This window comes from Misgurnus anguillicaudatus, chromosome 10 (genome assembly GCF_027580225.2).
Source record: "Misgurnus anguillicaudatus chromosome 10, ASM2758022v2, whole genome shotgun sequence".
NCBI classification, from domain to species: domain Eukaryota; kingdom Metazoa; phylum Chordata; class Actinopteri; order Cypriniformes; family Cobitidae; genus Misgurnus; species Misgurnus anguillicaudatus.
This window is the reverse complement of record NC_073346.2, coordinates 7112016-7139671: the sequence shown is the minus strand read 5'-3', so window position 1 is coordinate 7139671 and position 27656 is coordinate 7112016. Positions and strand designations below refer to the sequence as shown.

The following is a 27656-nucleotide window of genomic DNA, read 5'->3' as shown; positions in this document are numbered from 1 at the left end:
GAAAGGATCATTGAATGCAAAACCACTTTGACAGCATCCGTTACAGGGCATATGGAGACGGGCTGGGTGTGCTTTTGGCAAATGAAAGGCTTCGGGCACATTGTTCCTCATTTCGAAAAATCCACATTCGTCACTATTTCAAGGCGTTTGTAAAGAAATAAATAAGAATTAAAGATGAGCTGCATGAAGGCAATAAAATCGTGAGTCATTCCAAAAGCTACACCGGCACATTCGCTGAGGAGCGCAATCGACTCGCCCGGGCCAGTTGGGTTGGTCAGGATGGCCGAGCGGTCTAAGGCGCTGCGTTCAGGTCGCAGTCTCCTCTGGAGGCGTGGGTTCGAATCCCACTTCTGACATTCTCTTGCCTTTGTTGTAGCCACCCGTGCTGTGTATCGCGCTTTCTTCCGAGGGAGCGTCCTTTTCAAAGACGCCAGGAGACAGGCACGCGGGGGATGACCCGGTTTCCCATTTTGGTAGAGATGAAGGTTCAAGGTTCAATTTATTGCAATATAGTGTCAAACACAATTGGAATTCTTTACATCCAGTCACGCATGGATGTAATGTGGCAAACGAAACATTAAGACAGAACAAGATATGACAATACACAGTCATATGGAAGGTGAATGGAAGGTGCTAAGAGTAATAATGATACTTACACAAATACTGAATGATAAAAGTAGGAGTAATAGAAACAATAAAGTGCAAACAGTGCATTCAGTCCTGAAAAGGAATTGAATTGTCATTAAGCAGCCTGGCGGCCGTGGGAAAGAAGCTCAGGCGATGCCGGGATTTTGCAGTTCTCGGGAGCCGAAGCCTTCTACCTGAAAGGAGCAGCTGAAACATGGCACAGCCTGGATGAGATGGGTCAGACATAATTTTTCTTGCCCTTCTTACAGCCCTGATGTTGTGAAGGGATTCCAGAGAAGGTAGAGAGGTGTTGATCACTCTCTCTGCCGAGCGGATCACCCGCTGCAGCTTGGCCTTGTCCTTGGCTGCTGCAGCAGGGAACCATGTAATTATTGATTGTGTAATAATGGATTTAATGATGGCAGAGTAAAACCGGATTAATATTTAATAATGAAGTTTGGCAGCTGGCCTCCAGAATCCAGCTGTCTTCTCCAAGCATGACTTCCCAGGTTGTTGGGCCAGTGGCGCAATGGATAACGCGTCTGACTACGGATCAGAAGATTCTAGGTTCGACTCCTGGCTGGCTCGATCCTGTTTTTACTCCTTCCTCCCACAAGTTGGGTGTCTGCTGTCCTGCGTCAACATGCCTCAGTAGAGCAGAGGACGCACACCAGGCTCTGATTGCTCAGATGGCGGAGCGCAGGACTGCAGGCAGGCAATTTAGCCGTCCAACCTTAGGTCGATGGGCCGGAGGCAGTGAAGCTTTGCCTCTTGGAGGTGCTGCGATCCTTGCCTTCGAAGCCAGCATTGCGCATAACCCGGCCGGTGAAAAAGGCAAGCGCACGTCAAAAGAGCGTTCCCTGACCGGGAATCGAACCCGGGCCGCGGCGGTGAGAGCGCCGAATCCTAGCCACTAGACCACCAGGGAGGACACGCTGGCCTTCAGGCCGTAGACGCGTGGCACACTGTGCGGAAGGAAAACGGGGCTAAAGGCTCAAACTAGTCGACAAAAGGGCACCCTGCCCCGTGTGAGGCTCGAACTCACGACCTTCAGATTATGAGACTGACGCGCTGCCTAACTGCGCCAACGAGGCACGCCCAGACCGGCGGCGCCTGGGTGGCCCCTTGTGTCTGGTTGCGTGGCATTTTGTGCGCCACCAGCGAGGAAACTCCTGCGAGGAGAGCACGACTGGGCTTCTTGCACTCTGGCTACCCACACTGAGGACCTTCTCGTTCTTAATTTGTTACACGTACAGAAACAACTTCAAGGAGACACAGAGGGGCTATGTCATGCCCAGGATTCCTATCGTCTTTTAAATGGTGTCGAGAATGGCACGCCTGCCGTTGCTGGACGATCTTGGCGCACATGCTCTCAGGCTAGATAAAACCCATTATAAATAAACACTTACATTTGACACATTTGACACAGCTGACAGATTAATGGAATAACGTTACATATCCACAATGCAAAGTCCCAGTTGTTCAGTGATCACGTGTTTGGCTCGTCTTTAGCCTCATTATCTAGTAGAAAAACTTAAATTGTGCTAAAGTTGAAAGACTGTCCTATGTAAGTTGGTGACGTGTTCCACGTATTAGAGTCTGTTAAAGAAAAAGCTCTGCGGCCATTGCCTGTGGCAGTAAACTGTACTTCGCACTCACCTCTTGAAGAATCTCTTGTTTGCCTTGTGTGCTCGAGACACAATGCCACCGGTTCTTTTAAGGATGTCGCCGCCGTATGGTTAACTGTTGTCTACATTAGAAGGCAACTGCGAACCATAAAAAGGCCCTGAGACGTACAGAGATGGCGCTTTTTCGCTAAATTGCAATGCCGGCGTCCATCCGCATTTGATCAAGTATTTTCATTGCGCGTTCAAGTAGAACGAGCAGGGTCTGAGTATGGCGATTCCTTTTTGTGACCCTGTTCTAAAACAGTATGATCAAGGGGGAAAGGATCATTGAATGCAAAACCACTTTGACAGCATCCGTTACAGGGCATATGGAGACGGGCTGGGTGTGCTTTTGGCAAATGAAAGGCTTCGGGCACATTGTTCCTCATTTCGAAAAATCCACATTCGTCACTATTTCAAGGCGTTTGTAAAGAAATAAATAAGAATTAAAGATGAGCTGCATGAAGGCAATAAAATCGTGAGTCATTCCAAAAGCTACACCGGCACATTCGCTGAGGAGCGCAATCGACTCGCCCGGGCCAGTTGGGTTGGTCAGGATGGCCGAGCGGTCTAAGGCGCTGCGTTCAGGTCGCAGTCTCCTCTGGAGGCGTGGGTTCGAATCCCACTTCTGACATTCTCTTGCCTTTGTTGTAGCCACCCGTGCTGTGTATCGCGCTTTCTTCCGAGGGAGCGTCCTTTTCAAAGACGCCAGGAGACAGGCACGCGGGGGATGACCCGGTTTCCCATTTTGGTAGAGATGAAGGTTCAAGGTTCAATTTATTGCAATATAGTGTCAAACACAATTGGAATTCTTTACATCCAGTCACGCATGGATGTAATGTGGCAAACGAAACATTAAGACAGAACAAGATATGACAATACACAGTCATATGGAAGGTGAATGGAAGGTGCTAAGAGTAATAATGATACTTACACAAATACTGAATGATAAAAGTAGGAGTAATAGAAACAATAAAGTGCAAACAGTGCATTCAGTCCTGAAAAGGAATTGAATTGTCATTAAGCAGCCTGGCGGCCGTGGGAAAGAAGCTCAGGCGATGCCGGGATTTTGCAGTTCTCGGGAGCCGAAGCCTTCTACCTGAAAGGAGCAGCTGAAACATGGCACAGCCTGGATGAGATGGGTCAGACATAATTTTTCTTGCCCTTCTTACAGCCCTGATGTTGTGAAGGGATTCCAGAGAAGGTAGAGAGGTGTTGATCACTCTCTCTGCCGAGCGGATCACCCGCTGCAGCTTGGCCTTGTCCTTGGCTGCTGCAGCAGGGAACCATGTAATTATTGATTGTGTAATAATGGATTTAATGATGGCAGAGTAAAACCGGATTAATATTTAATAATGAAGTTTGGCAGCTGGCCTCCAGAATCCAGCTGTCTTCTCCAAGCATGACTTCCCAGGTTGTTGGGCCAGTGGCGCAATGGATAACGCGTCTGACTACGGATCAGAAGATTCTAGGTTCGACTCCTGGCTGGCTCGATCCTGTTTTTACTCCTTCCTCCCACAAGTTGGGTGTCTGCTGTCCTGCGTCAACATGCCTCAGTAGAGCAGAGGACGCACACCAGGCTCTGATTGCTCAGATGGCGGAGCGCAGGACTGCAGGCAGGCAATTTAGCCGTCCAACCTTAGGTCGATGGGCCGGAGGCAGTGAAGCTTTGCCTCTTGGAGGTGCTGCGATCCTTGCCTTCGAAGCCAGCATTGCGCATAACCCGGCCGGTGAAAAAGGCAAGCGCACGTCAAAAGAGCGTTCCCTGACCGGGAATCGAACCCGGGCCGCGGCGGTGAGAGCGCCGAATCCTAGCCACTAGACCACCAGGGAGGACACGCTGGCCTTCAGGCCGTAGACGCGTGGCACACTGTGCGGAAGGAAAACGGGGCTAAAGGCTCAAACTAGTCGACAAAAGGGCACCCTGCCCCGTGTGAGGCTCGAACTCACGACCTTCAGATTATGAGACTGACGCGCTGCCTAACTGCGCCAACGAGGCACGCCCAGACCGGCGGCGCCTGGGTGGCCCCTTGTGTCTGGTTGCGTGGCATTTTGTGCGCCACCAGCGAGGAAACTCCTGCGAGGAGAGCACGACTGGGCTTCTTGCACTCTGGCTACCCACACTGAGGACCTTCTCGTTCTTAATTTGTTACACGTACAGAAACAACTTCAAGGAGACACAGAGGGGCTATGTCATGCCCAGGATTCCTATCGTCTTTTAAATGGTGTCGAGAATGGCACGCCTGCCGTTGCTGGACGATCTTGGCGCACATGCTCTCAGGCTAGATAAAACCCATTATAAATAAACACTTACATTTGACACATTTGACACAGCTGACAGATTAATGGAATAACGTTACATATCCACAATGCAAAGTCCCAGTTGTTCAGTGATCACGTGTTTGGCTCGTCTTTAGCCTCATTATCTAGTAGAAAAACTTAAATTGTGCTAAAGTTGAAAGACTGTCCTATGTAAGTTGGTGACGTGTTCCACGTATTAGAGTCTGTTAAAGAAAAAGCTCTGCGGCCATTGCCTGTGGCAGTAAACTGTACTTCGCACTCACCTCTTGAAGAATCTCTTGTTTGCCTTGTGTGCTCGAGACACAATGCCACCGGTTCTTTTAAGGATGTCGCCGCCGTATGGTTAACTGTTGTCTACATTAGAAGGCAACTGCGAACCATAAAAAGGCCCTGAGACGTACAGAGATGGCGCTTTTTCGCTAAATTGCAATGCCGGCGTCCATCCGCATTTGATCAAGTATTTTCATTGCGCGTTCAAGTAGAACGAGCAGGGTCTGAGTATGGCGATTCCTTTTTGTGACCCTGTTCTAAAACAGTATGATCAAGGGGGAAAGGATCATTGAATGCAAAACCACTTTGACAGCATCCGTTACAGGGCATATGGAGACGGGCTGGGTGTGCTTTTGGCAAATGAAAGGCTTCGGGCACATTGTTCCTCATTTCGAAAAATCCACATTCGTCACTATTTCAAGGCGTTTGTAAAGAAATAAATAAGAATTAAAGATGAGCTGCATGAAGGCAATAAAATCGTGAGTCATTCCAAAAGCTACACCGGCACATTCGCTGAGGAGCGCAATCGACTCGCCCGGGCCAGTTGGGTTGGTCAGGATGGCCGAGCGGTCTAAGGCGCTGCGTTCAGGTCGCAGTCTCCTCTGGAGGCGTGGGTTCGAATCCCACTTCTGACATTCTCTTGCCTTTGTTGTAGCCACCCGTGCTGTGTATCGCGCTTTCTTCCGAGGGAGCGTCCTTTTCAAAGACGCCAGGAGACAGGCACGCGGGGGATGACCCGGTTTCCCATTTTGGTAGAGATGAAGGTTCAAGGTTCAATTTATTGCAATATAGTGTCAAACACAATTGGAATTCTTTACATCCAGTCACGCATGGATGTAATGTGGCAAACGAAACATTAAGACAGAACAAGATATGACAATACACAGTCATATGGAAGGTGAATGGAAGGTGCTAAGAGTAATAATGATACTTACACAAATACTGAATGATAAAAGTAGGAGTAATAGAAACAATAAAGTGCAAACAGTGCATTCAGTCCTGAAAAGGAATTGAATTGTCATTAAGCAGCCTGGCGGCCGTGGGAAAGAAGCTCAGGCGATGCCGGGATTTTGCAGTTCTCGGGAGCCGAAGCCTTCTACCTGAAAGGAGCAGCTGAAACATGGCACAGCCTGGATGAGATGGGTCAGACATAATTTTTCTTGCCCTTCTTACAGCCCTGATGTTGTGAAGGGATTCCAGAGAAGGTAGAGAGGTGTTGATCACTCTCTCTGCCGAGCGGATCACCCGCTGCAGCTTGGCCTTGTCCTTGGCTGCTGCAGCAGGGAACCATGTAATTATTGATTGTGTAATAATGGATTTAATGATGGCAGAGTAAAACCGGATTAATATTTAATAATGAAGTTTGGCAGCTGGCCTCCAGAATCCAGCTGTCTTCTCCAAGCATGACTTCCCAGGTTGTTGGGCCAGTGGCGCAATGGATAACGCGTCTGACTACGGATCAGAAGATTCTAGGTTCGACTCCTGGCTGGCTCGATCCTGTTTTTACTCCTTCCTCCCACAAGTTGGGTGTCTGCTGTCCTGCGTCAACATGCCTCAGTAGAGCAGAGGACGCACACCAGGCTCTGATTGCTCAGATGGCGGAGCGCAGGACTGCAGGCAGGCAATTTAGCCGTCCAACCTTAGGTCGATGGGCCGGAGGCAGTGAAGCTTTGCCTCTTGGAGGTGCTGCGATCCTTGCCTTCGAAGCCAGCATTGCGCATAACCCGGCCGGTGAAAAAGGCAAGCGCACGTCAAAAGAGCGTTCCCTGACCGGGAATCGAACCCGGGCCGCGGCGGTGAGAGCGCCGAATCCTAGCCACTAGACCACCAGGGAGGACACGCTGGCCTTCAGGCCGTAGACGCGTGGCACACTGTGCGGAAGGAAAACGGGGCTAAAGGCTCAAACTAGTCGACAAAAGGGCACCCTGCCCCGTGTGAGGCTCGAACTCACGACCTTCAGATTATGAGACTGACGCGCTGCCTAACTGCGCCAACGAGGCACGCCCAGACCGGCGGCGCCTGGGTGGCCCCTTGTGTCTGGTTGCGTGGCATTTTGTGCGCCACCAGCGAGGAAACTCCTGCGAGGAGAGCACGACTGGGCTTCTTGCACTCTGGCTACCCACACTGAGGACCTTCTCGTTCTTAATTTGTTACACGTACAGAAACAACTTCAAGGAGACACAGAGGGGCTATGTCATGCCCAGGATTCCTATCGTCTTTTAAATGGTGTCGAGAATGGCACGCCTGCCGTTGCTGGACGATCTTGGCGCACATGCTCTCAGGCTAGATAAAACCCATTATAAATAAACACTTACATTTGACACATTTGACACAGCTGACAGATTAATGGAATAACGTTACATATCCACAATGCAAAGTCCCAGTTGTTCAGTGATCACGTGTTTGGCTCGTCTTTAGCCTCATTATCTAGTAGAAAAACTTAAATTGTGCTAAAGTTGAAAGACTGTCCTATGTAAGTTGGTGACGTGTTCCACGTATTAGAGTCTGTTAAAGAAAAAGCTCTGCGGCCATTGCCTGTGGCAGTAAACTGTACTTCGCACTCACCTCTTGAAGAATCTCTTGTTTGCCTTGTGTGCTCGAGACACAATGCCACCGGTTCTTTTAAGGATGTCGCCGCCGTATGGTTAACTGTTGTCTACATTAGAAGGCAACTGCGAACCATAAAAAGGCCCTGAGACGTACAGAGATGGCGCTTTTTCGCTAAATTGCAATGCCGGCGTCCATCCGCATTTGATCAAGTATTTTCATTGCGCGTTCAAGTAGAACGAGCAGGGTCTGAGTATGGCGATTCCTTTTTGTGACCCTGTTCTAAAACAGTATGATCAAGGGGGAAAGGATCATTGAATGCAAAACCACTTTGACAGCATCCGTTACAGGGCATATGGAGACGGGCTGGGTGTGCTTTTGGCAAATGAAAGGCTTCGGGCACATTGTTCCTCATTTCGAAAAATCCACATTCGTCACTATTTCAAGGCGTTTGTAAAGAAATAAATAAGAATTAAAGATGAGCTGCATGAAGGCAATAAAATCGTGAGTCATTCCAAAAGCTACACCGGCACATTCGCTGAGGAGCGCAATCGACTCGCCCGGGCCAGTTGGGTTGGTCAGGATGGCCGAGCGGTCTAAGGCGCTGCGTTCAGGTCGCAGTCTCCTCTGGAGGCGTGGGTTCGAATCCCACTTCTGACATTCTCTTGCCTTTGTTGTAGCCACCCGTGCTGTGTATCGCGCTTTCTTCCGAGGGAGCGTCCTTTTCAAAGACGCCAGGAGACAGGCACGCGGGGGATGACCCGGTTTCCCATTTTGGTAGAGATGAAGGTTCAAGGTTCAATTTATTGCAATATAGTGTCAAACACAATTGGAATTCTTTACATCCAGTCACGCATGGATGTAATGTGGCAAACGAAACATTAAGACAGAACAAGATATGACAATACACAGTCATATGGAAGGTGAATGGAAGGTGCTAAGAGTAATAATGATACTTACACAAATACTGAATGATAAAAGTAGGAGTAATAGAAACAATAAAGTGCAAACAGTGCATTCAGTCCTGAAAAGGAATTGAATTGTCATTAAGCAGCCTGGCGGCCGTGGGAAAGAAGCTCAGGCGATGCCGGGATTTTGCAGTTCTCGGGAGCCGAAGCCTTCTACCTGAAAGGAGCAGCTGAAACATGGCACAGCCTGGATGAGATGGGTCAGACATAATTTTTCTTGCCCTTCTTACAGCCCTGATGTTGTGAAGGGATTCCAGAGAAGGTAGAGAGGTGTTGATCACTCTCTCTGCCGAGCGGATCACCCGCTGCAGCTTGGCCTTGTCCTTGGCTGCTGCAGCAGGGAACCATGTAATTATTGATTGTGTAATAATGGATTTAATGATGGCAGAGTAAAACCGGATTAATATTTAATAATGAAGTTTGGCAGCTGGCCTCCAGAATCCAGCTGTCTTCTCCAAGCATGACTTCCCAGGTTGTTGGGCCAGTGGCGCAATGGATAACGCGTCTGACTACGGATCAGAAGATTCTAGGTTCGACTCCTGGCTGGCTCGATCCTGTTTTTACTCCTTCCTCCCACAAGTTGGGTGTCTGCTGTCCTGCGTCAACATGCCTCAGTAGAGCAGAGGACGCACACCAGGCTCTGATTGCTCAGATGGCGGAGCGCAGGACTGCAGGCAGGCAATTTAGCCGTCCAACCTTAGGTCGATGGGCCGGAGGCAGTGAAGCTTTGCCTCTTGGAGGTGCTGCGATCCTTGCCTTCGAAGCCAGCATTGCGCATAACCCGGCCGGTGAAAAAGGCAAGCGCACGTCAAAAGAGCGTTCCCTGACCGGGAATCGAACCCGGGCCGCGGCGGTGAGAGCGCCGAATCCTAGCCACTAGACCACCAGGGAGGACACGCTGGCCTTCAGGCCGTAGACGCGTGGCACACTGTGCGGAAGGAAAACGGGGCTAAAGGCTCAAACTAGTCGACAAAAGGGCACCCTGCCCCGTGTGAGGCTCGAACTCACGACCTTCAGATTATGAGACTGACGCGCTGCCTAACTGCGCCAACGAGGCACGCCCAGACCGGCGGCGCCTGGGTGGCCCCTTGTGTCTGGTTGCGTGGCATTTTGTGCGCCACCAGCGAGGAAACTCCTGCGAGGAGAGCACGACTGGGCTTCTTGCACTCTGGCTACCCACACTGAGGACCTTCTCGTTCTTAATTTGTTACACGTACAGAAACAACTTCAAGGAGACACAGAGGGGCTATGTCATGCCCAGGATTCCTATCGTCTTTTAAATGGTGTCGAGAATGGCACGCCTGCCGTTGCTGGACGATCTTGGCGCACATGCTCTCAGGCTAGATAAAACCCATTATAAATAAACACTTACATTTGACACATTTGACACAGCTGACAGATTAATGGAATAACGTTACATATCCACAATGCAAAGTCCCAGTTGTTCAGTGATCACGTGTTTGGCTCGTCTTTAGCCTCATTATCTAGTAGAAAAACTTAAATTGTGCTAAAGTTGAAAGACTGTCCTATGTAAGTTGGTGACGTGTTCCACGTATTAGAGTCTGTTAAAGAAAAAGCTCTGCGGCCATTGCCTGTGGCAGTAAACTGTACTTCGCACTCACCTCTTGAAGAATCTCTTGTTTGCCTTGTGTGCTCGAGACACAATGCCACCGGTTCTTTTAAGGATGTCGCCGCCGTATGGTTAACTGTTGTCTACATTAGAAGGCAACTGCGAACCATAAAAAGGCCCTGAGACGTACAGAGATGGCGCTTTTTCGCTAAATTGCAATGCCGGCGTCCATCCGCATTTGATCAAGTATTTTCATTGCGCGTTCAAGTAGAACGAGCAGGGTCTGAGTATGGCGATTCCTTTTTGTGACCCTGTTCTAAAACAGTATGATCAAGGGGGAAAGGATCATTGAATGCAAAACCACTTTGACAGCATCCGTTACAGGGCATATGGAGACGGGCTGGGTGTGCTTTTGGCAAATGAAAGGCTTCGGGCACATTGTTCCTCATTTCGAAAAATCCACATTCGTCACTATTTCAAGGCGTTTGTAAAGAAATAAATAAGAATTAAAGATGAGCTGCATGAAGGCAATAAAATCGTGAGTCATTCCAAAAGCTACACCGGCACATTCGCTGAGGAGCGCAATCGACTCGCCCGGGCCAGTTGGGTTGGTCAGGATGGCCGAGCGGTCTAAGGCGCTGCGTTCAGGTCGCAGTCTCCTCTGGAGGCGTGGGTTCGAATCCCACTTCTGACATTCTCTTGCCTTTGTTGTAGCCACCCGTGCTGTGTATCGCGCTTTCTTCCGAGGGAGCGTCCTTTTCAAAGACGCCAGGAGACAGGCACGCGGGGGATGACCCGGTTTCCCATTTTGGTAGAGATGAAGGTTCAAGGTTCAATTTATTGCAATATAGTGTCAAACACAATTGGAATTCTTTACATCCAGTCACGCATGGATGTAATGTGGCAAACGAAACATTAAGACAGAACAAGATATGACAATACACAGTCATATGGAAGGTGAATGGAAGGTGCTAAGAGTAATAATGATACTTACACAAATACTGAATGATAAAAGTAGGAGTAATAGAAACAATAAAGTGCAAACAGTGCATTCAGTCCTGAAAAGGAATTGAATTGTCATTAAGCAGCCTGGCGGCCGTGGGAAAGAAGCTCAGGCGATGCCGGGATTTTGCAGTTCTCGGGAGCCGAAGCCTTCTACCTGAAAGGAGCAGCTGAAACATGGCACAGCCTGGATGAGATGGGTCAGACATAATTTTTCTTGCCCTTCTTACAGCCCTGATGTTGTGAAGGGATTCCAGAGAAGGTAGAGAGGTGTTGATCACTCTCTCTGCCGAGCGGATCACCCGCTGCAGCTTGGCCTTGTCCTTGGCTGCTGCAGCAGGGAACCATGTAATTATTGATTGTGTAATAATGGATTTAATGATGGCAGAGTAAAACCGGATTAATATTTAATAATGAAGTTTGGCAGCTGGCCTCCAGAATCCAGCTGTCTTCTCCAAGCATGACTTCCCAGGTTGTTGGGCCAGTGGCGCAATGGATAACGCGTCTGACTACGGATCAGAAGATTCTAGGTTCGACTCCTGGCTGGCTCGATCCTGTTTTTACTCCTTCCTCCCACAAGTTGGGTGTCTGCTGTCCTGCGTCAACATGCCTCAGTAGAGCAGAGGACGCACACCAGGCTCTGATTGCTCAGATGGCGGAGCGCAGGACTGCAGGCAGGCAATTTAGCCGTCCAACCTTAGGTCGATGGGCCGGAGGCAGTGAAGCTTTGCCTCTTGGAGGTGCTGCGATCCTTGCCTTCGAAGCCAGCATTGCGCATAACCCGGCCGGTGAAAAAGGCAAGCGCACGTCAAAAGAGCGTTCCCTGACCGGGAATCGAACCCGGGCCGCGGCGGTGAGAGCGCCGAATCCTAGCCACTAGACCACCAGGGAGGACACGCTGGCCTTCAGGCCGTAGACGCGTGGCACACTGTGCGGAAGGAAAACGGGGCTAAAGGCTCAAACTAGTCGACAAAAGGGCACCCTGCCCCGTGTGAGGCTCGAACTCACGACCTTCAGATTATGAGACTGACGCGCTGCCTAACTGCGCCAACGAGGCACGCCCAGACCGGCGGCGCCTGGGTGGCCCCTTGTGTCTGGTTGCGTGGCATTTTGTGCGCCACCAGCGAGGAAACTCCTGCGAGGAGAGCACGACTGGGCTTCTTGCACTCTGGCTACCCACACTGAGGACCTTCTCGTTCTTAATTTGTTACACGTACAGAAACAACTTCAAGGAGACACAGAGGGGCTATGTCATGCCCAGGATTCCTATCGTCTTTTAAATGGTGTCGAGAATGGCACGCCTGCCGTTGCTGGACGATCTTGGCGCACATGCTCTCAGGCTAGATAAAACCCATTATAAATAAACACTTACATTTGACACATTTGACACAGCTGACAGATTAATGGAATAACGTTACATATCCACAATGCAAAGTCCCAGTTGTTCAGTGATCACGTGTTTGGCTCGTCTTTAGCCTCATTATCTAGTAGAAAAACTTAAATTGTGCTAAAGTTGAAAGACTGTCCTATGTAAGTTGGTGACGTGTTCCACGTATTAGAGTCTGTTAAAGAAAAAGCTCTGCGGCCATTGCCTGTGGCAGTAAACTGTACTTCGCACTCACCTCTTGAAGAATCTCTTGTTTGCCTTGTGTGCTCGAGACACAATGCCACCGGTTCTTTTAAGGATGTCGCCGCCGTATGGTTAACTGTTGTCTACATTAGAAGGCAACTGCGAACCATAAAAAGGCCCTGAGACGTACAGAGATGGCGCTTTTTCGCTAAATTGCAATGCCGGCGTCCATCCGCATTTGATCAAGTATTTTCATTGCGCGTTCAAGTAGAACGAGCAGGGTCTGAGTATGGCGATTCCTTTTTGTGACCCTGTTCTAAAACAGTATGATCAAGGGGGAAAGGATCATTGAATGCAAAACCACTTTGACAGCATCCGTTACAGGGCATATGGAGACGGGCTGGGTGTGCTTTTGGCAAATGAAAGGCTTCGGGCACATTGTTCCTCATTTCGAAAAATCCACATTCGTCACTATTTCAAGGCGTTTGTAAAGAAATAAATAAGAATTAAAGATGAGCTGCATGAAGGCAATAAAATCGTGAGTCATTCCAAAAGCTACACCGGCACATTCGCTGAGGAGCGCAATCGACTCGCCCGGGCCAGTTGGGTTGGTCAGGATGGCCGAGCGGTCTAAGGCGCTGCGTTCAGGTCGCAGTCTCCTCTGGAGGCGTGGGTTCGAATCCCACTTCTGACATTCTCTTGCCTTTGTTGTAGCCACCCGTGCTGTGTATCGCGCTTTCTTCCGAGGGAGCGTCCTTTTCAAAGACGCCAGGAGACAGGCACGCGGGGGATGACCCGGTTTCCCATTTTGGTAGAGATGAAGGTTCAAGGTTCAATTTATTGCAATATAGTGTCAAACACAATTGGAATTCTTTACATCCAGTCACGCATGGATGTAATGTGGCAAACGAAACATTAAGACAGAACAAGATATGACAATACACAGTCATATGGAAGGTGAATGGAAGGTGCTAAGAGTAATAATGATACTTACACAAATACTGAATGATAAAAGTAGGAGTAATAGAAACAATAAAGTGCAAACAGTGCATTCAGTCCTGAAAAGGAATTGAATTGTCATTAAGCAGCCTGGCGGCCGTGGGAAAGAAGCTCAGGCGATGCCGGGATTTTGCAGTTCTCGGGAGCCGAAGCCTTCTACCTGAAAGGAGCAGCTGAAACATGGCACAGCCTGGATGAGATGGGTCAGACATAATTTTTCTTGCCCTTCTTACAGCCCTGATGTTGTGAAGGGATTCCAGAGAAGGTAGAGAGGTGTTGATCACTCTCTCTGCCGAGCGGATCACCCGCTGCAGCTTGGCCTTGTCCTTGGCTGCTGCAGCAGGGAACCATGTAATTATTGATTGTGTAATAATGGATTTAATGATGGCAGAGTAAAACCGGATTAATATTTAATAATGAAGTTTGGCAGCTGGCCTCCAGAATCCAGCTGTCTTCTCCAAGCATGACTTCCCAGGTTGTTGGGCCAGTGGCGCAATGGATAACGCGTCTGACTACGGATCAGAAGATTCTAGGTTCGACTCCTGGCTGGCTCGATCCTGTTTTTACTCCTTCCTCCCACAAGTTGGGTGTCTGCTGTCCTGCGTCAACATGCCTCAGTAGAGCAGAGGACGCACACCAGGCTCTGATTGCTCAGATGGCGGAGCGCAGGACTGCAGGCAGGCAATTTAGCCGTCCAACCTTAGGTCGATGGGCCGGAGGCAGTGAAGCTTTGCCTCTTGGAGGTGCTGCGATCCTTGCCTTCGAAGCCAGCATTGCGCATAACCCGGCCGGTGAAAAAGGCAAGCGCACGTCAAAAGAGCGTTCCCTGACCGGGAATCGAACCCGGGCCGCGGCGGTGAGAGCGCCGAATCCTAGCCACTAGACCACCAGGGAGGACACGCTGGCCTTCAGGCCGTAGACGCGTGGCACACTGTGCGGAAGGAAAACGGGGCTAAAGGCTCAAACTAGTCGACAAAAGGGCACCCTGCCCCGTGTGAGGCTCGAACTCACGACCTTCAGATTATGAGACTGACGCGCTGCCTAACTGCGCCAACGAGGCACGCCCAGACCGGCGGCGCCTGGGTGGCCCCTTGTGTCTGGTTGCGTGGCATTTTGTGCGCCACCAGCGAGGAAACTCCTGCGAGGAGAGCACGACTGGGCTTCTTGCACTCTGGCTACCCACACTGAGGACCTTCTCGTTCTTAATTTGTTACACGTACAGAAACAACTTCAAGGAGACACAGAGGGGCTATGTCATGCCCAGGATTCCTATCGTCTTTTAAATGGTGTCGAGAATGGCACGCCTGCCGTTGCTGGACGATCTTGGCGCACATGCTCTCAGGCTAGATAAAACCCATTATAAATAAACACTTACATTTGACACATTTGACACAGCTGACAGATTAATGGAATAACGTTACATATCCACAATGCAAAGTCCCAGTTGTTCAGTGATCACGTGTTTGGCTCGTCTTTAGCCTCATTATCTAGTAGAAAAACTTAAATTGTGCTAAAGTTGAAAGACTGTCCTATGTAAGTTGGTGACGTGTTCCACGTATTAGAGTCTGTTAAAGAAAAAGCTCTGCGGCCATTGCCTGTGGCAGTAAACTGTACTTCGCACTCACCTCTTGAAGAATCTCTTGTTTGCCTTGTGTGCTCGAGACACAATGCCACCGGTTCTTTTAAGGATGTCGCCGCCGTATGGTTAACTGTTGTCTACATTAGAAGGCAACTGCGAACCATAAAAAGGCCCTGAGACGTACAGAGATGGCGCTTTTTCGCTAAATTGCAATGCCGGCGTCCATCCGCATTTGATCAAGTATTTTCATTGCGCGTTCAAGTAGAACGAGCAGGGTCTGAGTATGGCGATTCCTTTTTGTGACCCTGTTCTAAAACAGTATGATCAAGGGGGAAAGGATCATTGAATGCAAAACCACTTTGACAGCATCCGTTACAGGGCATATGGAGACGGGCTGGGTGTGCTTTTGGCAAATGAAAGGCTTCGGGCACATTGTTCCTCATTTCGAAAAATCCACATTCGTCACTATTTCAAGGCGTTTGTAAAGAAATAAATAAGAATTAAAGATGAGCTGCATGAAGGCAATAAAATCGTGAGTCATTCCAAAAGCTACACCGGCACATTCGCTGAGGAGCGCAATCGACTCGCCCGGGCCAGTTGGGTTGGTCAGGATGGCCGAGCGGTCTAAGGCGCTGCGTTCAGGTCGCAGTCTCCTCTGGAGGCGTGGGTTCGAATCCCACTTCTGACATTCTCTTGCCTTTGTTGTAGCCACCCGTGCTGTGTATCGCGCTTTCTTCCGAGGGAGCGTCCTTTTCAAAGACGCCAGGAGACAGGCACGCGGGGGATGACCCGGTTTCCCATTTTGGTAGAGATGAAGGTTCAAGGTTCAATTTATTGCAATATAGTGTCAAACACAATTGGAATTCTTTACATCCAGTCACGCATGGATGTAATGTGGCAAACGAAACATTAAGACAGAACAAGATATGACAATACACAGTCATATGGAAGGTGAATGGAAGGTGCTAAGAGTAATAATGATACTTACACAAATACTGAATGATAAAAGTAGGAGTAATAGAAACAATAAAGTGCAAACAGTGCATTCAGTCCTGAAAAGGAATTGAATTGTCATTAAGCAGCCTGGCGGCCGTGGGAAAGAAGCTCAGGCGATGCCGGGATTTTGCAGTTCTCGGGAGCCGAAGCCTTCTACCTGAAAGGAGCAGCTGAAACATGGCACAGCCTGGATGAGATGGGTCAGACATAATTTTTCTTGCCCTTCTTACAGCCCTGATGTTGTGAAGGGATTCCAGAGAAGGTAGAGAGGTGTTGATCACTCTCTCTGCCGAGCGGATCACCCGCTGCAGCTTGGCCTTGTCCTTGGCTGCTGCAGCAGGGAACCATGTAATTATTGATTGTGTAATAATGGATTTAATGATGGCAGAGTAAAACCGGATTAATATTTAATAATGAAGTTTGGCAGCTGGCCTCCAGAATCCAGCTGTCTTCTCCAAGCATGACTTCCCAGGTTGTTGGGCCAGTGGCGCAATGGATAACGCGTCTGACTACGGATCAGAAGATTCTAGGTTCGACTCCTGGCTGGCTCGATCCTGTTTTTACTCCTTCCTCCCACAAGTTGGGTGTCTGCTGTCCTGCGTCAACATGCCTCAGTAGAGCAGAGGACGCACACCAGGCTCTGATTGCTCAGATGGCGGAGCGCAGGACTGCAGGCAGGCAATTTAGCCGTCCAACCTTAGGTCGATGGGCCGGAGGCAGTGAAGCTTTGCCTCTTGGAGGTGCTGCGATCCTTGCCTTCGAAGCCAGCATTGCGCATAACCCGGCCGGTGAAAAAGGCAAGCGCACGTCAAAAGAGCGTTCCCTGACCGGGAATCGAACCCGGGCCGCGGCGGTGAGAGCGCCGAATCCTAGCCACTAGACCACCAGGGAGGACACGCTGGCCTTCAGGCCGTAGACGCGTGGCACACTGTGCGGAAGGAAAACGGGGCTAAAGGCTCAAACTAGTCGACAAAAGGGCACCCTGCCCCGTGTGAGGCTCGAACTCACGACCTTCAGATTATGAGACTGACGCGCTGCCTAACTGCGCCAACGAGGCACGCCCAGACCGGCGGCGCCTGGGTGGCCCCTTGTGTCTGGTTGCGTGGCATTTTGTGCGCCACCAGCGAGGAAACTCCTGCGAGGAGAGCACGACTGGGCTTCTTGCACTCTGGCTACCCACACTGAGGACCTTCTCGTTCTTAATTTGTTACACGTACAGAAACAACTTCAAGGAGACACAGAGGGGCTATGTCATGCCCAGGATTCCTATCGTCTTTTAAATGGTGTCGAGAATGGCACGCCTGCCGTTGCTGGACGATCTTGGCGCACATGCTCTCAGGCTAGATAAAACCCATTATAAATAAACACTTACATTTGACACATTTGACACAGCTGACAGATTAATGGAATAACGTTACATATCCACAATGCAAAGTCCCAGTTGTTCAGTGATCACGTGTTTGGCTCGTCTTTAGCCTCATTATCTAGTAGAAAAACTTAAATTGTGCTAAAGTTGAAAGACTGTCCTATGTAAGTTGGTGACGTGTTCCACGTATTAGAGTCTGTTAAAGAAAAAGCTCTGCGGCCATTGCCTGTGGCAGTAAACTGTACTTCGCACTCACCTCTTGAAGAATCTCTTGTTTGCCTTGTGTGCTCGAGACACAATGCCACCGGTTCTTTTAAGGATGTCGCCGCCGTATGGTTAACTGTTGTCTACATTAGAAGGCAACTGCGAACCATAAAAAGGCCCTGAGACGTACAGAGATGGCGCTTTTTCGCTAAATTGCAATGCCGGCGTCCATCCGCATTTGATCAAGTATTTTCATTGCGCGTTCAAGTAGAACGAGCAGGGTCTGAGTATGGCGATTCCTTTTTGTGACCCTGTTCTAAAACAGTATGATCAAGGGGGAAAGGATCATTGAATGCAAAACCACTTTGACAGCATCCGTTACAGGGCATATGGAGACGGGCTGGGTGTGCTTTTGGCAAATGAAAGGCTTCGGGCACATTGTTCCTCATTTCGAAAAATCCACATTCGTCACTATTTCAAGGCGTTTGTAAAGAAATAAATAAGAATTAAAGATGAGCTGCATGAAGGCAATAAAATCGTGAGTCATTCCAAAAGCTACACCGGCACATTCGCTGAGGAGCGCAATCGACTCGCCCGGGCCAGTTGGGTTGGTCAGGATGGCCGAGCGGTCTAAGGCGCTGCGTTCAGGTCGCAGTCTCCTCTGGAGGCGTGGGTTCGAATCCCACTTCTGACATTCTCTTGCCTTTGTTGTAGCCACCCGTGCTGTGTATCGCGCTTTCTTCCGAGGGAGCGTCCTTTTCAAAGACGCCAGGAGACAGGCACGCGGGGGATGACCCGGTTTCCCATTTTGGTAGAGATGAAGGTTCAAGGTTCAATTTATTGCAATATAGTGTCAAACACAATTGGAATTCTTTACATCCAGTCACGCATGGATGTAATGTGGCAAACGAAACATTAAGACAGAACAAGATATGACAATACACAGTCATATGGAAGGTGAATGGAAGGTGCTAAGAGTAATAATGATACTTACACAAATACTGAATGATAAAAGTAGGAGTAATAGAAACAATAAAGTGCAAACAGTGCATTCAGTCCTGAAAAGGAATTGAATTGTCATTAAGCAGCCTGGCGGCCGTGGGAAAGAAGCTCAGGCGATGCCGGGATTTTGCAGTTCTCGGGAGCCGAAGCCTTCTACCTGAAAGGAGCAGCTGAAACATGGCACAGCCTGGATGAGATGGGTCAGACATAATTTTTCTTGCCCTTCTTACAGCCCTGATGTTGTGAAGGGATTCCAGAGAAGGTAGAGAGGTGTTGATCACTCTCTCTGCCGAGCGGATCACCCGCTGCAGCTTGGCCTTGTCCTTGGCTGCTGCAGCAGGGAACCATGTAATTATTGATTGTGTAATAATGGATTTAATGATGGCAGAGTAAAACCGGATTAATATTTAATAATGAAGTTTGGCAGCTGGCCTCCAGAATCCAGCTGTCTTCTCCAAGCATGACTTCCCAGGTTGTTGGGCCAGTGGCGCAATGGATAACGCGTCTGACTACGGATCAGAAGATTCTAGGTTCGACTCCTGGCTGGCTCGATCCTGTTTTTACTCCTTCCTCCCACAAGTTGGGTGTCTGCTGTCCTGCGTCAACATGCCTCAGTAGAGCAGAGGACGCACACCAGGCTCTGATTGCTCAGATGGCGGAGCGCAGGACTGCAGGCAGGCAATTTAGCCGTCCAACCTTAGGTCGATGGGCCGGAGGCAGTGAAGCTTTGCCTCTTGGAGGTGCTGCGATCCTTGCCTTCGAAGCCAGCATTGCGCATAACCCGGCCGGTGAAAAAGGCAAGCGCACGTCAAAAGAGCGTTCCCTGACCGGGAATCGAACCCGGGCCGCGGCGGTGAGAGCGCCGAATCCTAGCCACTAGACCACCAGGGAGGACACGCTGGCCTTCAGGCCGTAGACGCGTGGCACACTGTGCGGAAGGAAAACGGGGCTAAAGGCTCAAACTAGTCGACAAAAGGGCACCCTGCCCCGTGTGAGGCTCGAACTCACGACCTTCAGATTATGAGACTGACGCGCTGCCTAACTGCGCCAACGAGGCACGCCCAGACCGGCGGCGCCTGGGTGGCCCCTTGTGTCTGGTTGCGTGGCATTTTGTGCGCCACCAGCGAGGAAACTCCTGCGAGGAGAGCACGACTGGGCTTCTTGCACTCTGGCTACCCACACTGAGGACCTTCTCGTTCTTAATTTGTTACACGTACAGAAACAACTTCAAGGAGACACAGAGGGGCTATGTCATGCCCAGGATTCCTATCGTCTTTTAAATGGTGTCGAGAATGGCACGCCTGCCGTTGCTGGACGATCTTGGCGCACATGCTCTCAGGCTAGATAAAACCCATTATAAATAAACACTTACATTTGACACATTTGACACAGCTGACAGATTAATGGAATAACGTTACATATCCACAATGCAAAGTCCCAGTTGTTCAGTGATCACGTGTTTGGCTCGTCTTTAGCCTCATTATCTAGTAGAAAAACTTAAATTGTGCTAAAGTTGAAAGACTGTCCTATGTAAGTTGGTGACGTGTTCCACGTATTAGAGTCTGTTAAAGAAAAAGCTCTGCGGCCATTGCCTGTGGCAGTAAACTGTACTTCGCACTCACCTCTTGAAGAATCTCTTGTTTGCCTTGTGTGCTCGAGACACAATGCCACCGGTTCTTTTAAGGATGTCGCCGCCGTATGGTTAACTGTTGTCTACATTAGAAGGCAACTGCGAACCATAAAAAGGCCCTGAGACGTACAGAGATGGCGCTTTTTCGCTAAATTGCAATGCCGGCGTCCATCCGCATTTGATCAAGTATTTTCATTGCGCGTTCAAGTAGAACGAGCAGGGTCTGAGTATGGCGATTCCTTTTTGTGACCCTGTTCTAAAACAGTATGATCAAGGGGGAAAGGATCATTGAATGCAAAACCACTTTGACAGCATCCGTTACAGGGCATATGGAGACGGGCTGGGTGTGCTTTTGGCAAATGAAAGGCTTCGGGCACATTGTTCCTCATTTCGAAAAATCCACATTCGTCACTATTTCAAGGCGTTTGTAAAGAAATAAATAAGAATTAAAGATGAGCTGCATGAAGGCAATAAAATCGTGAGTCATTCCAAAAGCTACACCGGCACATTCGCTGAGGAGCGCAATCGACTCGCCCGGGCCAGTTGGGTTGGTCAGGATGGCCGAGCGGTCTAAGGCGCTGCGTTCAGGTCGCAGTCTCCTCTGGAGGCGTGGGTTCGAATCCCACTTCTGACATTCTCTTGCCTTTGTTGTAGCCACCCGTGCTGTGTATCGCGCTTTCTTCCGAGGGAGCGTCCTTTTCAAAGACGCCAGGAGACAGGCACGCGGGGGATGACCCGGTTTCCCATTTTGGTAGAGATGAAGGTTCAAGGTTCAATTTATTGCAATATAGTGTCAAACACAATTGGAATTCTTTACATCCAGTCACGCATGGATGTAATGTGGCAAACGAAACATTAAGACAGAACAAGATATGACAATACACAGTCATATGGAAGGTGAATGGAAGGTGCTAAGAGTAATAATGATACTTACACAAATACTGAATGATAAAAGTAGGAGTAATAGAAACAATAAAGTGCAAACAGTGCATTCAGTCCTGAAAAGGAATTGAATTGTCATTAAGCAGCCTGGCGGCCGTGGGAAAGAAGCTCAGGCGATGCCGGGATTTTGCAGTTCTCGGGAGCCGAAGCCTTCTACCTGAAAGGAGCAGCTGAAACATGGCACAGCCTGGATGAGATGGGTCAGACATAATTTTTCTTGCCCTTCTTACAGCCCTGATGTTGTGAAGGGATTCCAGAGAAGGTAGAGAGGTGTTGATCACTCTCTCTGCCGAGCGGATCACCCGCTGCAGCTTGGCCTTGTCCTTGGCTGCTGCAGCAGGGAACCATGTAATTATTGATTGTGTAATAATGGATTTAATGATGGCAGAGTAAAACCGGATTAATATTTAATAATGAAGTTTGGCAGCTGGCCTCCAGAATCCAGCTGTCTTCTCCAAGCATGACTTCCCAGGTTGTTGGGCCAGTGGCGCAATGGATAACGCGTCTGACTACGGATCAGAAGATTCTAGGTTCGACTCCTGGCTGGCTCGATCCTGTTTTTACTCCTTCCTCCCACAAGTTGGGTGTCTGCTGTCCTGCGTCAACATGCCTCAGTAGAGCAGAGGACGCACACCAGGCTCTGATTGCTCAGATGGCGGAGCGCAGGACTGCAGGCAGGCAATTTAGCCGTCCAACCTTAGGTCGATGGGCCGGAGGCAGTGAAGCTTTGCCTCTTGGAGGTGCTGCGATCCTTGCCTTCGAAGCCAGCATTGCGCATAACCCGGCCGGTGAAAAAGGCAAGCGCACGTCAAAAGAGCGTTCCCTGACCGGGAATCGAACCCGGGCCGCGGCGGTGAGAGCGCCGAATCCTAGCCACTAGACCACCAGGGAGGACACGCTGGCCTTCAGGCCGTAGACGCGTGGCACACTGTGCGGAAGGAAAACGGGGCTAAAGGCTCAAACTAGTCGACAAAAGGGCACCCTGCCCCGTGTGAGGCTCGAACTCACGACCTTCAGATTATGAGACTGACGCGCTGCCTAACTGCGCCAACGAGGCACGCCCAGACCGGCGGCGCCTGGGTGGCCCCTTGTGTCTGGTTGCGTGGCATTTTGTGCGCCACCAGCGAGGAAACTCCTGCGAGGAGAGCACGACTGGGCTTCTTGCACTCTGGCTACCCACACTGAGGACCTTCTCGTTCTTAATTTGTTACACGTACAGAAACAACTTCAAGGAGACACAGAGGGGCTATGTCATGCCCAGGATTCCTATCGTCTTTTAAATGGTGTCGAGAATGGCACGCCTGCCGTTGCTGGACGATCTTGGCGCACATGCTCTCAGGCTAGATAAAACCCATTATAAATAAACACTTACATTTGACACATTTGACACAGCTGACAGATTAATGGAATAACGTTACATATCCACAATGCAAAGTCCCAGTTGTTCAGTGATCACGTGTTTGGCTCGTCTTTAGCCTCATTATCTAGTAGAAAAACTTAAATTGTGCTAAAGTTGAAAGACTGTCCTATGTAAGTTGGTGACGTGTTCCACGTATTAGAGTCTGTTAAAGAAAAAGCTCTGCGGCCATTGCCTGTGGCAGTAAACTGTACTTCGCACTCACCTCTTGAAGAATCTCTTGTTTGCCTTGTGTGCTCGAGACACAATGCCACCGGTTCTTTTAAGGATGTCGCCGCCGTATGGTTAACTGTTGTCTACATTAGAAGGCAACTGCGAACCATAAAAAGGCCCTGAGACGTACAGAGATGGCGCTTTTTCGCTAAATTGCAATGCCGGCGTCCATCCGCATTTGATCAAGTATTTTCATTGCGCGTTCAAGTAGAACGAGCAGGGTCTGAGTATGGCGATTCCTTTTTGTGACCCTGTTCTAAAACAGTATGATCAAGGGGGAAAGGATCATTGAATGCAAAACCACTTTGACAGCATCCGTTACAGGGCATATGGAGACGGGCTGGGTGTGCTTTTGGCAAATGAAAGGCTTCGGGCACATTGTTCCTCATTTCGAAAAATCCACATTCGTCACTATTTCAAGGCGTTTGTAAAGAAATAAATAAGAATTAAAGATGAGCTGCATGAAGGCAATAAAATCGTGAGTCATTCCAAAAGCTACACCGGCACATTCGCTGAGGAGCGCAATCGACTCGCCCGGGCCAGTTGGGTTGGTCAGGATGGCCGAGCGGTCTAAGGCGCTGCGTTCAGGTCGCAGTCTCCTCTGGAGGCGTGGGTTCGAATCCCACTTCTGACATTCTCTTGCCTTTGTTGTAGCCACCCGTGCTGTGTATCGCGCTTTCTTCCGAGGGAGCGTCCTTTTCAAAGACGCCAGGAGACAGGCACGCGGGGGATGACCCGGTTTCCCATTTTGGTAGAGATGAAGGTTCAAGGTTCAATTTATTGCAATATAGTGTCAAACACAATTGGAATTCTTTACATCCAGTCACGCATGGATGTAATGTGGCAAACGAAACATTAAGACAGAACAAGATATGACAATACACAGTCATATGGAAGGTGAATGGAAGGTGCTAAGAGTAATAATGATACTTACACAAATACTGAATGATAAAAGTAGGAGTAATAGAAACAATAAAGTGCAAACAGTGCATTCAGTCCTGAAAAGGAATTGAATTGTCATTAAGCAGCCTGGCGGCCGTGGGAAAGAAGCTCAGGCGATGCCGGGATTTTGCAGTTCTCGGGAGCCGAAGCCTTCTACCTGAAAGGAGCAGCTGAAACATGGCACAGCCTGGATGAGATGGGTCAGACATAATTTTTCTTGCCCTTCTTACAGCCCTGATGTTGTGAAGGGATTCCAGAGAAGGTAGAGAGGTGTTGATCACTCTCTCTGCCGAGCGGATCACCCGCTGCAGCTTGGCCTTGTCCTTGGCTGCTGCAGCAGGGAACCATGTAATTATTGATTGTGTAATAATGGATTTAATGATGGCAGAGTAAAACCGGATTAATATTTAATAATGAAGTTTGGCAGCTGGCCTCCAGAATCCAGCTGTCTTCTCCAAGCATGACTTCCCAGGTTGTTGGGCCAGTGGCGCAATGGATAACGCGTCTGACTACGGATCAGAAGATTCTAGGTTCGACTCCTGGCTGGCTCGATCCTGTTATTACTCCTTCCTCCCACAAGTTGGGTGTCTGCTGTCCTGCGTCAACATGCCTCAGTAGAGCAGAGGACGCACACCAGGCTCTGATTGCTCAGATGGCGGAGCGCAGGACTGCAGGCAGGCAATTTAGCCGTCCAACCTTAGGTCGATGGGCCGGAGGCAGTGAAGCTTTGCCTCTTGGAGGTGCTGCGATCCTTGCCTTCGAAGCCAGCATTGCGCATAACCCGGCCGGTGAAAAAGGCAAGCGCACGTCAAAAGAGCGTTCCCTGACCGGGAATCGAACCCGGGCCGCGGCGGTGAGAGCGCCGAATCCTAGCCACTAGACCACCAGGGAGGACACGCTGGCCTTCAGGCCGTAGACGCGTGGCACACTGTGCGGAAGGAAAACGGGGCTAAAGGCTCAAACTAGTCGACAAAAGGGCACCCTGCCCCGTGTGAGGCTCGAACTCACGACCTTCAGATTATGAGACTGACGCGCTGCCTAACTGCGCCAACGAGGCACGCCCAGACCGGCGGCGCCTGGGTGGCCCCTTGTGTCTGGTTGCGTGGCATTTTGTGCGCCACCAGCGAGGAAACTCCTGCGAGGAGAGCACGACTGGGCTTCTTGCACTCTGGCTACCCACACTGAGGACCTTCTCGTTCTTAATTTGTTACACGTACAGAAACAACTTCAAGGAGACACAGAGGGGCTATGTCATGCCCAGGATTCCTATCGTCTTTTAAATGGTGTCGAGAATGGCACGCCTGCCGTTGCTGGACGATCTTGGCGCACATGCTCTCAGGCTAGATAAAACCCATTATAAATAAACACTTACATTTGACACATTTGACACAGCTGACAGATTAATGGAATAACGTTACATATCCACAATGCAAAGTCCCAGTTGTTCAGTGATCACGTGTTTGGCTCGTCTTTAGCCTCATTATCTAGTAGAAAAACTTAAATTGTGCTAAAGTTGAAAGACTGTCCTATGTAAGTTGGTGACGTGTTCCACGTATTAGAGTCTGTTAAAGAAAAAGCTCTGCGGCCATTGCCTGTGGCAGTAAACTGTACTTCGCACTCACCTCTTGAAGAATCTCTTGTTTGCCTTGTGTGCTCGAGACACAATGCCACCGGTTCTTTTAAGGATGTCGCCGCCGTATGGTTAACTGTTGTCTACATTAGAAGGCAACTGCGAACCATAAAAAGGCCCTGAGACGTACAGAGATGGCGCTTTTTCGCTAAATTGCAATGCCGGCGTCCATCCGCATTTGATCAAGTATTTTCATTGCGCGTTCAAGTAGAACGAGCAGGGTCTGAGTATGGCGATTCCTTTTTGTGACCCTGTTCTAAAACAGTATGATCAAGGGGGAAAGGATCATTGAATGCAAAACCACTTTGACAGCATCCGTTACAGGGCATATGGAGACGGGCTGGGTGTGCTTTTGGCAAATGAAAGGCTTCGGGCACATTGTTCCTCATTTCGAAAAATCCACATTCGTCACTATTTCAAGGCGTTTGTAAAGAAATAAATAAGAATTAAAGATGAGCTGCATGAAGGCAATAAAATCGTGAGTCATTCCAAAAGCTACACCGGCACATTCGCTGAGGAGCGCAATCGACTCGCCCGGGCCAGTTGGGTTGGTCAGGATGGCCGAGCGGTCTAAGGCGCTGCGTTCAGGTCGCAGTCTCCTCTGGAGGCGTGGGTTCGAATCCCACTTCTGACATTCTCTTGCCTTTGTTGTAGCCACCCGTGCTGTGTATCGCGCTTTCTTCCGAGGGAGCGTCCTTTTCAAAGACGCCAGGAGACAGGCACGCGGGGGATGACCCGGTTTCCCATTTTGGTAGAGATGAAGGTTCAAGGTTCAATTTATTGCAATATAGTGTCAAACACAATTGGAATTCTTTACATCCAGTCACGCATGGATGTAATGTGGCAAACGAAACATTAAGACAGAACAAGATATGACAATACACAGTCATATGGAAGGTGAATGGAAGGTGCTAAGAGTAATAATGATACTTACACTAATACTGAATGATAAAAGTAGGAGTAATAGAAACAATAAAGTGCAAACAGTGCATTCAGTCCTGAAAAGGAATTGAATTGTCATTAAGCAGCCTGGCGGCCGTGGGAAAGAAGCTCAGGCGATGCCGGGATTTTGCAGTTCTCGGGAGCCGAAGCCTTCTACCTGAAAGGAGCAGCTGAAACATGGTACAGCCTGGATGAGATGGGTCAGACATAATTTTTCTTGCCCTTCTCACAGCCCTGATGTTGTGAAGGGATTCCAGAGAAGGTAGAGAGGTGTTGATCACTCTCTCTGCCGAGCGGATCACCCGCTGCAGCTTGGCCTTGTCCTTGGCTGCTGCAGCAGGGAACCATGTAATTATTGATTGTGTAATAATGGATTTAATGATGGCAGAGTAAAACCGGATTAATATTTAATAATGAAGTTTGGCAGCTGGCCTCCAGAATCCAGCTGTCTTCTCCAAGCATGACTTCCCAGGTTGTTGGGCCAGTGGCGCAATGGATAACGCGTCTGACTACGGATCAGAAGATTCTAGGTTCGACTCCTGGCTGGCTCGATCCTGTTTTTACTCTTTCCTCCCACAAGTTGGGTGTCTGCTGTCCTGCGTCAACATGCCTCAGTAGAGCAGAGGACGCACACCAGGCTCTGATTGCTCAGATGGCGGAGCGCAGGACTGCAGGCAGGCAATTTAGCCGTCCAACCTTATGTCGATGGGCCGGAGGCAGTGAAGCTTTGCCTCTTGGAGGTGCTGCGATCCTTGCCTTCGAAGCCAGCATTGCGCATAACCCGGCCGGTGAAAAAGGCAAGCGCACGTCAAAAGAGCGTTCCCTGACCGGGAATCGAACCCGGGCCGCGGCGGTGAGAGCGCCGAATCCTAGCCACTAGACCACCAGGGAGGACACGCTGGCCTTCAGGCCGTGGACGCGTGGCACACTGTGCGGAAGGAAAACGGGGCTAAAGGCTCAAACTAGTCGACAAAAGGGCACCCTGCCCCGTGTGAGGCTCGAACTCACGACCTTCAGATTATGAGACTGACGCGCTGCCTAACTGCGCCAACGAGGCACGCCCAGACCGACGGCTCCTGGGTGGCCCCTTGTGTCTGGTTGCGTGGCATTTTGTGCGCCACCAGCGAGGAAACTCCTGCGAGGAGAGCACGACTGGGCTTCTTGCACTCTGGCTACCCACACTGAGGACCTTCTCGTTCTTAATTTGTTACACGTACAGAAACAACTTCAAGGAGACACAGAGGGGCTATGTCATGCCCAGGATTCCTATCG

At 49.6% G+C, this 27656-nt stretch overlaps 33 non-coding genes across 33 annotated transcripts; 22 read left to right on the top strand and 11 right to left on the bottom strand.

Annotated features, from left to right (window-relative positions):
- The first annotated feature begins 273 nt into the window (after nucleotides 1-273).
- On the top strand, nucleotides 274-356 carry trnal-cag (transfer RNA leucine (anticodon CAG)). Its single transcript has one exon. It is a non-coding gene; the product is annotated as a tRNA-Leu (tRNA).
- Nucleotides 357-1142: 786 nt separating this feature from the next.
- trnar-acg (transfer RNA arginine (anticodon ACG)) lies at nucleotides 1143-1215 on the top strand. Its single transcript has one exon. It is a non-coding gene; the product is annotated as a tRNA-Arg (tRNA).
- A 432-nt stretch (nucleotides 1216-1647) lies between these two features.
- On the bottom strand, nucleotides 1648-1721 carry trnam-cau (transfer RNA methionine (anticodon CAU)). The gene has a single exon. It is a non-coding gene; the product is annotated as a tRNA-Met (tRNA).
- Nucleotides 1722-2845: 1124 nt separating this feature from the next.
- Nucleotides 2846-2928, top strand: trnal-cag (transfer RNA leucine (anticodon CAG)). The gene has a single exon. It is a non-coding gene; the product is annotated as a tRNA-Leu (tRNA).
- Nucleotides 2929-3714: 786 nt separating this feature from the next.
- On the top strand, nucleotides 3715-3787 carry trnar-acg (transfer RNA arginine (anticodon ACG)). Its single transcript has one exon. It is a non-coding gene; the product is annotated as a tRNA-Arg (tRNA).
- Nucleotides 3788-4219: 432 nt separating this feature from the next.
- On the bottom strand, nucleotides 4220-4293 carry trnam-cau (transfer RNA methionine (anticodon CAU)). The gene has a single exon. It is a non-coding gene; the product is annotated as a tRNA-Met (tRNA).
- Nucleotides 4294-5417: 1124 nt separating this feature from the next.
- Nucleotides 5418-5500, top strand: trnal-cag (transfer RNA leucine (anticodon CAG)). Its single transcript has one exon. It is a non-coding gene; the product is annotated as a tRNA-Leu (tRNA).
- A 786-nt stretch (nucleotides 5501-6286) lies between these two features.
- trnar-acg (transfer RNA arginine (anticodon ACG)) lies at nucleotides 6287-6359 on the top strand. The gene has a single exon. It is a non-coding gene; the product is annotated as a tRNA-Arg (tRNA).
- Nucleotides 6360-6791: 432 nt separating this feature from the next.
- trnam-cau (transfer RNA methionine (anticodon CAU)) lies at nucleotides 6792-6865 on the bottom strand. The gene has a single exon. It is a non-coding gene; the product is annotated as a tRNA-Met (tRNA).
- A 1124-nt stretch (nucleotides 6866-7989) lies between these two features.
- trnal-cag (transfer RNA leucine (anticodon CAG)) lies at nucleotides 7990-8072 on the top strand. The gene has a single exon. It is a non-coding gene; the product is annotated as a tRNA-Leu (tRNA).
- Nucleotides 8073-8858: 786 nt separating this feature from the next.
- trnar-acg (transfer RNA arginine (anticodon ACG)) lies at nucleotides 8859-8931 on the top strand. The gene has a single exon. It is a non-coding gene; the product is annotated as a tRNA-Arg (tRNA).
- Nucleotides 8932-9363: 432 nt separating this feature from the next.
- Nucleotides 9364-9437, bottom strand: trnam-cau (transfer RNA methionine (anticodon CAU)). Its single transcript has one exon. It is a non-coding gene; the product is annotated as a tRNA-Met (tRNA).
- Nucleotides 9438-10561: 1124 nt separating this feature from the next.
- On the top strand, nucleotides 10562-10644 carry trnal-cag (transfer RNA leucine (anticodon CAG)). The gene has a single exon. It is a non-coding gene; the product is annotated as a tRNA-Leu (tRNA).
- A 786-nt stretch (nucleotides 10645-11430) lies between these two features.
- trnar-acg (transfer RNA arginine (anticodon ACG)) lies at nucleotides 11431-11503 on the top strand. Its single transcript has one exon. It is a non-coding gene; the product is annotated as a tRNA-Arg (tRNA).
- Nucleotides 11504-11935: 432 nt separating this feature from the next.
- On the bottom strand, nucleotides 11936-12009 carry trnam-cau (transfer RNA methionine (anticodon CAU)). Its single transcript has one exon. It is a non-coding gene; the product is annotated as a tRNA-Met (tRNA).
- A 1124-nt stretch (nucleotides 12010-13133) lies between these two features.
- trnal-cag (transfer RNA leucine (anticodon CAG)) lies at nucleotides 13134-13216 on the top strand. Its single transcript has one exon. It is a non-coding gene; the product is annotated as a tRNA-Leu (tRNA).
- Nucleotides 13217-14002: 786 nt separating this feature from the next.
- trnar-acg (transfer RNA arginine (anticodon ACG)) lies at nucleotides 14003-14075 on the top strand. Its single transcript has one exon. It is a non-coding gene; the product is annotated as a tRNA-Arg (tRNA).
- A 432-nt stretch (nucleotides 14076-14507) lies between these two features.
- Nucleotides 14508-14581, bottom strand: trnam-cau (transfer RNA methionine (anticodon CAU)). Its single transcript has one exon. It is a non-coding gene; the product is annotated as a tRNA-Met (tRNA).
- A 1124-nt stretch (nucleotides 14582-15705) lies between these two features.
- On the top strand, nucleotides 15706-15788 carry trnal-cag (transfer RNA leucine (anticodon CAG)). The gene has a single exon. It is a non-coding gene; the product is annotated as a tRNA-Leu (tRNA).
- Nucleotides 15789-16574: 786 nt separating this feature from the next.
- Nucleotides 16575-16647, top strand: trnar-acg (transfer RNA arginine (anticodon ACG)). The gene has a single exon. It is a non-coding gene; the product is annotated as a tRNA-Arg (tRNA).
- Nucleotides 16648-17079: 432 nt separating this feature from the next.
- On the bottom strand, nucleotides 17080-17153 carry trnam-cau (transfer RNA methionine (anticodon CAU)). Its single transcript has one exon. It is a non-coding gene; the product is annotated as a tRNA-Met (tRNA).
- A 1124-nt stretch (nucleotides 17154-18277) lies between these two features.
- On the top strand, nucleotides 18278-18360 carry trnal-cag (transfer RNA leucine (anticodon CAG)). The gene has a single exon. It is a non-coding gene; the product is annotated as a tRNA-Leu (tRNA).
- A 786-nt stretch (nucleotides 18361-19146) lies between these two features.
- Nucleotides 19147-19219, top strand: trnar-acg (transfer RNA arginine (anticodon ACG)). The gene has a single exon. It is a non-coding gene; the product is annotated as a tRNA-Arg (tRNA).
- Nucleotides 19220-19651: 432 nt separating this feature from the next.
- Nucleotides 19652-19725, bottom strand: trnam-cau (transfer RNA methionine (anticodon CAU)). Its single transcript has one exon. It is a non-coding gene; the product is annotated as a tRNA-Met (tRNA).
- Nucleotides 19726-20849: 1124 nt separating this feature from the next.
- On the top strand, nucleotides 20850-20932 carry trnal-cag (transfer RNA leucine (anticodon CAG)). Its single transcript has one exon. It is a non-coding gene; the product is annotated as a tRNA-Leu (tRNA).
- A 786-nt stretch (nucleotides 20933-21718) lies between these two features.
- Nucleotides 21719-21791, top strand: trnar-acg (transfer RNA arginine (anticodon ACG)). Its single transcript has one exon. It is a non-coding gene; the product is annotated as a tRNA-Arg (tRNA).
- A 432-nt stretch (nucleotides 21792-22223) lies between these two features.
- Nucleotides 22224-22297, bottom strand: trnam-cau (transfer RNA methionine (anticodon CAU)). Its single transcript has one exon. It is a non-coding gene; the product is annotated as a tRNA-Met (tRNA).
- A 1124-nt stretch (nucleotides 22298-23421) lies between these two features.
- trnal-cag (transfer RNA leucine (anticodon CAG)) lies at nucleotides 23422-23504 on the top strand. The gene has a single exon. It is a non-coding gene; the product is annotated as a tRNA-Leu (tRNA).
- A 786-nt stretch (nucleotides 23505-24290) lies between these two features.
- trnar-acg (transfer RNA arginine (anticodon ACG)) lies at nucleotides 24291-24363 on the top strand. Its single transcript has one exon. It is a non-coding gene; the product is annotated as a tRNA-Arg (tRNA).
- Nucleotides 24364-24795: 432 nt separating this feature from the next.
- Nucleotides 24796-24869, bottom strand: trnam-cau (transfer RNA methionine (anticodon CAU)). The gene has a single exon. It is a non-coding gene; the product is annotated as a tRNA-Met (tRNA).
- Nucleotides 24870-25993: 1124 nt separating this feature from the next.
- On the top strand, nucleotides 25994-26076 carry trnal-cag (transfer RNA leucine (anticodon CAG)). Its single transcript has one exon. It is a non-coding gene; the product is annotated as a tRNA-Leu (tRNA).
- A 786-nt stretch (nucleotides 26077-26862) lies between these two features.
- On the top strand, nucleotides 26863-26935 carry trnar-acg (transfer RNA arginine (anticodon ACG)). The gene has a single exon. It is a non-coding gene; the product is annotated as a tRNA-Arg (tRNA).
- A 432-nt stretch (nucleotides 26936-27367) lies between these two features.
- trnam-cau (transfer RNA methionine (anticodon CAU)) lies at nucleotides 27368-27441 on the bottom strand. Its single transcript has one exon. It is a non-coding gene; the product is annotated as a tRNA-Met (tRNA).
- Nucleotides 27442-27656: the final 215 nt, after the last annotated feature.